General features: G+C 33.5%; 1 long non-coding RNA gene across 1 annotated transcript; it reads right to left on the bottom strand.

Annotated features, from left to right (window-relative positions):
* Positions 1-503: 503 nt before the first annotated feature.
* Positions 504-6,690, bottom strand: LOC118761012. The gene is made up of 3 exons (XR_004997096.1): positions 6,618-6,690; positions 872-874; positions 504-627 (listed from the first exon to the last, which is right to left on the bottom strand). It is a non-coding gene; the product is annotated as an uncharacterized LOC118761012 (long non-coding RNA).
* Positions 6,691-7,834: the final 1,144 nt, after the last annotated feature.

Here is a 7,834-nt window from a genome sequence, read left to right as displayed (position 1 = left end):
AAACTAGTACGAGTAATGGAGGAAACTGGACGTTAAAATCCGGATATACTGAGGAGGGGTGAGAGAGATTGGCCGACAGTGCCACGGGAAGAGAGGAAATACAATGATGCTCTTCTCATGTCATAAAAACAAAAGCATATCCAAATGTTGAATGGAACCCGGTCACAGAATGAACAATAAGAGCAATATTCCAATCGAAACTATACGAAGAAGACATCGTAGAAAATTGTCAGCGAACAAGAGATTCGCTAAATATGGTAGCAGAAAGTCAAAACGTAACTCACTGTGTATTCTAGTTACAGCTGTGTAGACTGAGCTATGAACAGTTAAATGCTTTCTGTTGTTATTTAGGCACAGATGATATCTGTTCGAGCAGGCCTATGGTTAAAAGACACTCCACTCGTGGTCAACCTATTTTTTTATCCGACACTCTATTCGCGACCAACCTGTTTTTTTTATCCAACGTGTCCTTCCATTTTTAAGAGAACAGCGTGTAAATTGGTGGCGATTTAGCTTCGTAGATAATACCCTGGGACGCAGCTGGAAACCGTTGGTAGAATACGGAATGCGATCCTTTCAACTCGAGTTTCATCATTCTTCCAATTCCGCCATGACATCTGCAACCTTCTACAGAAATACAGATGAAACAAATATGAATACACATATAAACACACATACACATACACATATATATGCGCATATATACATATGTGCGTAAGTGTGTGTGTGTGTCTGTGTAAATGTATGTGTAAGTGTGTGTGTTATGCTGTTAAGCTATATAGTGCTAGTTGTCTGTAGTAACCATGTTTGAAGTGGTTAAACCTACAGATAGTATCATTATCCGGCTCTACTAAAGCTATATCAGTGATACCAGCTACTACGTACGTACATACATACATAAATACATATATATATATATGTGTGTGTGTGTGGTGTGTGTGTGCGTGTGTTTGTGTGTGTATGTGTGTGTTTGTGTGTGTGTATAATATACACACATATATACATACATATATACGTAGTTATATCAATGATAGCAACGATTCAATAATTTGGTTCTTCGTTACTAGAAAACGGATAACATTTTATAAATTAATGCCTCCCCACTGGATACTGTTGGCTGATATTCGATGCCACATGGTTTTGCTTAATAATCCAAAATCCCTTTCCTTGCCAAAATAACTGCTTTCATTAAAGGGTTTTTTTGTTTTTTTCGTTCTGTGTATTTATTTGATATTTCTGAGTTGAAAGCGATATCCCAAAGGGAGTAGACAAAATTTTCCGATAAGAAAGAAATCAAACCAAAATAATTTATTCTGAAAATTTTTTTTATATTTTAATTAACCCTTTGAATGTCTTTCGATTGCTCATTTCTCGTCTACGGTCATAGGTCCTTTACAAGATTGCAGTGCCAGTCAAACTGACGGGTTTCCCAGACCAAGATTCATAAAAATGCAATTTGTTCTGCGAAGAGGGAACAATTCCAAAGACGAAATATTTTTTATGTATTGCATTTCATTTCCTCCCACCATCCGGCTTTTCAATGATAGCGGCATTTCCGCCCTTTCCAGGGCTTCAGGATTTCACCGTCACTCTAACAGGGTGGCCATCGGGCAACCTGGGATTCTGTCCCGGGCTTCTTATTGAGTATTCGCCGCTAACCTGTATAGCCACAAGCCAGTCCGCTATACGCAAACTAGGGACCCGATAGATCGGCCAGATGATGACAAATTAACCCTTAAACATGGCTTTATACAATGTTGAATATAGTAAGAGAAAACTAGCAAGCTTAGCAGAATCGTTAGCACGTCAGGGCAAATGCTTTGTGGCATTTCTTCTGGCACTTTGTATTGTGAGTTCAAATCCCACCAAGGTTAACTTTGTCTTTCATCCCTTCGGGACGATAAAATAAAGTACAAGTCGAGTACTGAGGATCGATGTAATCGACTTCCCGTCTCCCTTCAAAATTTTTGGCCTTGAACCTTACAAAGGACCGACGCCCCATTCAGTAGGATTGTTGTGATCTCGGTCTCTTATACGCCATGGAAACTGAAGAACCGCGGCCCTAAGACCCTAGGGCTCATATATATATATATTATATATATATATATATATATATATATATATAATTCCATACATACATATATATACAATTACATACATACATATATATATATATATTACATGCATACATATATATAAATATATATGTATATATATGTGTGTGTGTGTGGTGTGTGTGTGTGGTGTGTGTGTGTGTGTGTGTTTGTGTGAGTATGTATGTGTGTATATATATATATATATATATATATATATATATGATAACAAAGCAGTTCAACCCGTAGGAGTCCGAGATATTTTTGAGAGATAGCACTAAAGAGTGGTTTCTTTTGTTTGCCCAATTTTCGCGGGAATATTTGAAGGTGACATGGCTGATTGACGAAACAATATATCAATAATTCGGTGCTCACACAAGTGAAAATAGTGAATGGTATTAAACTATAAGAACCATTTACCATTAGTACAAGACAACACGTGATGGCAAGCGATCTCAGATAATTGAAGTGTTTGTGCAGAGATGTTATTTATATGTGGTTAAGACTGTGGGTCAGCGAATGTCAGCTTTAGAATCCCTGCAGAGTTTTAGACCAGATAACATTTGATGTCAGGTTAACGAAAGTAAATGTATTTCAATAATTTATTCCAATAACGTGTGGTTGTGCGGTAAGAACTGTGCTTTCCAACCACATGGCTCCGGGTTCAGTCCCTTGCAAGACACCTTAAACAAGTGTTTTTCTGTAGCCCCAAGCTGACCAAAGCCTTGTGCATGGATTTGGTAGACGGAAACTGAGTGAAACCCCGTCGGAAACTGAGTGGAACCTCGGCAGAGTTTGAACTCAGAACGTAACGGCAGACGAAATATGGCTACGCATTTCGCCCGGCGTGCTAACAACTCTGCCAGCTCGCCACATTAGGATTGGCAAAAAATAAAAGAAAAAAATGATTAGCGAAACTATCAGCTGTTCCATTTTATACTTTGGAAGGTACCATGTTTAAGATTCGGGTCAAAGAGAGCCTTTCACAAAATATCTGCAAATAACATAAAACGCGATTGATTCGACGACGAGGTTTCAAATCGACCGGTAAGCACTCTTTACTTTCCTGATTGATAGATTGCAGCCCAAAATATTGGTTTTATTCTTAGAATCGGCCAGGTCAGCCAAGTGGAAAACATCAGCTTCGAGAAACGTAATTAATAATCCACAAATACACACACGCACGCGCGTATCTATACAGGCACACGTGCAAAGACACACACGCATACACACACGCATACACACACGCATACACACAGGCATGTGTATGTGTACACAGGTACAGACACACACACGTACATAGCACAAACAGTGGGGGGGGGGAGATAGCTAGATAGATAGATACATAGACATGCAATCATACATACATACATGCAAATGTACGTACGTACGTTTGTATGTATGGATGTAACTATGTAAGTGTATATATATCTATGTATATATGCACACACAGACATACACACACATATATATATATATATCTCCATTACACATATATGCATTCATTGATGTGTGCGTGTGTGTATGTATGTGGATATGTATGTGTGTGTATGTTCATAAACACACGCACACATAATATTAAAAGAAATAATTCATTGCTATGAAATAATAATAATAATAATAATAATAATAATAATAATAATAATAATAATAATGATAATAATAATAATAATAATGATCATCATCATCATCATCATCATCATCATCATGATCATGATGATATAATTAATAATATTAATAATAATAATAATAATAATATATTAATAATATTAATAATAATAATAATAATAATAATAATAATAATAATATTAATAATAATAATAATAATATTATATTCTACTACTAATAATAATAATAATACTATAATCATATAATAATAATGATAATAATACATAATAATAATAATATTATAATAATAATAACAATAACAATAACAATAATAATAATAACCACAACAAACACAACAATAATAATAATAATGATGATAATAATAATATAATAATAATGATAATAATAATAATAATAATAATAATAATAATAATAATAATAATATAATAATAATAATAATAATAATAATAATAATAATAATAATTCCTTGTTGCTACAATCGAAAACCAAACTACCATGGTTGAAATATTCTTACATTTCATTCGTTTTTTTCCTAGAATTTTTATTAATCATATTTACACATCATTTTATGGGAAAAAAACACCTTTTTTAAAAATCTGCAAAAGAAGAATTTATTAAATGCAAGAAAGCATTAAGCACCGCGCTGCCTCAAGTGCTACACTTTCCACTTTGGAAGTGGAATTGGACTCGCAGAGTTTCTAAGAAAACTATAAACAGTTTCAATAATCCATTTAGGTTTGTGCTGCGGTTTTCCTTGCTGTTGGGTTTCCTTTTTTTTTTTTTCCTGATTTGTTCTTTGCAAACACATTGACTGCTACAGCAACGGTCATGAAGAATTTGCTATTTTCTCTTACATACATACATACATGCATACATACATACATACATATATATATATATACAGACAAAGACAGACAGACTGATAGATAGATAGATAGATAGATAGATAGATAGATAGATAGATAGATAGATAGATAGATAGATAGATAGATAGATAGATAGATAGATAGATAGATAGATAGATAGATAGATAGATAGATAGATATAAGTACACATTGATAGATACATATATAGAATGAAACATACAGATATATATATATATATATATATATATATATATTATATATATATATATATACATATGTATGTATGTGTATTTGCTTAATGTTTTGATCTGGGTATCTCTTTTGAAATCCTTCCCATTGTGAGAGGAGCTGTATCCGATCTTACGATACAAAATCTCTCATAAATTATAAAACTATCGAAATATTTTGAGGCAACTACACATTGTATATGTCTTGTCTCTGCGATATTTTGCCCTCCAGTAATAAATAAACTGCTTTTAGAAGTCGCTTCTACACAAATTTCAATGGAATTTATTCTATATTTATGAGTTGAAGTGAGGAAGCATTAAAACGTCTTGGAGCAATATAGCGATTAGCAATTTAAAGATACATGTTTATTATATACATAGACGTGTTGCTAATTTAGCGTTTAGCAAGCCAAAAACATATAATGCATACCTATAGCATATATAGATATGTTAGTAATTTAGCGTTTGGCAAACCACAAAAATGTGATACATAGTTATTATATACACAGATATGTTGCTAAATTAGTGTTTAGCAAACCGCAAATATATGATACGAGCAAAACGCCCCCCGTCCAATGGACGATGCTGAGTTGCCAAACATTTAAACCAAATTTTCTCAAAACAACCTGTCCGACCGTCCCATAGGCCTCCCCTTTGAGAAACACAGATTTAACCTAAATTTGAGACACCAGCAAAAGAAGAAATAAAGATAGACTTTTTTCTATTCCAAAGAAAAACGATTTTATTCACACAAATATGCAACCGAAGAGTTTAAATTACCAGTAATGATAAGGCTGTTGACTGGGAGGACACACACATGGTTTAAATAGTAAGCTTGGCAGGAAAGAAACGTGCCTTTAAGCAGTATAAAAACAACAAAAAATGGAAGGTGCAGTTATGTACAGGTTGACGGAAGAAAAGCAGGATAAAACGGTTTTATCGATCGCATTCTCACCTGGAATCGATCTTTGTAATTTTTTCAAGACTTATACACGCCCTGATACCGTCGGTATCGACATATCAAATTTGAGCGCAATCGGATGGAGGATACCCGAGATCCTAGAAGACACACACACACAAACAGACAGAACGGATTTTATATAATAGATATGACAGTTATATTTTGATATGTTGATATGTTTATTGTTTAGCAAGCCGCAGATATATAATGCAAGCCAATTATATACACAGTTATGTTACTAATTTAGTATTAGCAATGATCCTTTTTTTTCCTTATTTTTGTTTTTTTAATTCTGTGTAGTACAGCAAATCGTCACTCGCGACCTCGCATGGCTTGGTAGCCATGTATTCGCGATTGGACGGAAAGAAAGAAGGTTGTGCTCATTAGAGCGGAAAAGATACTGGAGCAACGCGAAAAGAAGTGTCTAGCTCAAGAATATAAAACGTTCCTCCCGATCTAGGAATTGAACCGTCAACCTTATCATCACAAGCCAAACATCATAACCACGTGGCTATGAACCTTTACCCAAATTTTATATTATCAAACAAATTGTTGAATAAAAATTTGGGGACCACCAATGAAAACTTGATAAAGACTGCGCAATAGTGTTGTGATAATCCCGTATCTTTTTCAAACTTAAATCAATGTATTCGACAATAAATTTATACAACTCAGCAACAAAGTTGTAACAGGAAAAATTTGAAATTTCTTTCATAAAGATAATTTACGTCACATGGTATTCGGATATTTTCTTAAGTTCAAAGACACAACCCAACATACAGTCATAATGAAATGCTAAGCTATTTCACAAATCACTTGATAAATCACAAATAAAACTTACAAACATCTTCAGACATATTGAATATACAATCTGCATAGTTTTCTCGTTTGTATTATTAACTCTCAGCCGGCAGCAGAATCGGTTTGGAAGACAAAGTAACGTCTTTGGAAATAAAGCATTCACTTAAAGCAGTCTTTGTAAATGGTCCATTCATATTCCTCGGTGGTCTCTTTGCCAGGCGTTAATGGTTTTCGTTAATGGAACACTCTCTGTTCTTGCTATCGTAATATAAAAGCTTCATTCAAACATATACATACACACATATTATATATATATTATATATATATCTAATATAGATATATATATATATATATGTATGTATTATGTATGTATGTATACATATATATATATATGTGGTGTGTATATATATATATATATATATATATATACATAAATACACACATAGATACATATATATATACACACATTTACACAGATGCATGTATGTCTGTGTGTATATGTATATATATATATATATATACTTATATATATAATTGCACTTTGATACATGCATGCACACACACACACGCACACGCACATATATATATGAGTATGTACATATATATATACATATATATGTAAGTATGTGTGTATATATGTGTGTATGTATGTATAAATGTATGCATGCATGTATGCATGTATGTATGTATGTATGTATGTATGTATGTATGTATGTATGCATGCATGTATGTGTGTAATCGTGTGCGTTATGTGTCTGCGTCTATGCAAATACATGTTGGACATAAGAATCAGATAATAGGATCCGCAGAGCCAAAACCAAGACTATGAGTAACATTAACCATTTAACAGTGCAAGAAGAAACACACCAGTATACTAACAGCAGGCAGTAATTACATGCATATATCATTATATTGCCTATTGCAGCAGAGAGGGTAGCAACACACACACACATAAAGATGTGTGTGTGTATTATACTTATATATATGTATGCATGTGTGTGTGTAATACTGGGATGGCTAAAATGTTCGTTCAGTTTTTAAAACGAAAATCTGATATAAGACACAAGTTTTAAACACAAACCAAGGTATTCATTCTATGATATAATTATCATTTTGTTCCTGTATCTCCAGCCATCTTATTTGTGGATCCATTATTCCCTGCTCAAAGAATTTCCTATTTTTACTGGTGAAAATTCTTCCAGGTGAATTATTATATCCTCTTCAGAGTTGAATGTCAGTTCATTCAATGAAATTCTA

This window comes from Octopus sinensis, unplaced genomic scaffold (assembly GCF_006345805.1).
Source record: "Octopus sinensis unplaced genomic scaffold, ASM634580v1 Contig04548, whole genome shotgun sequence".
NCBI lineage: Eukaryota > Metazoa > Mollusca > Cephalopoda > Octopoda > Octopodidae > Octopus > Octopus sinensis.
This window is presented reverse-complemented; position numbering and strand designations above follow the sequence as displayed.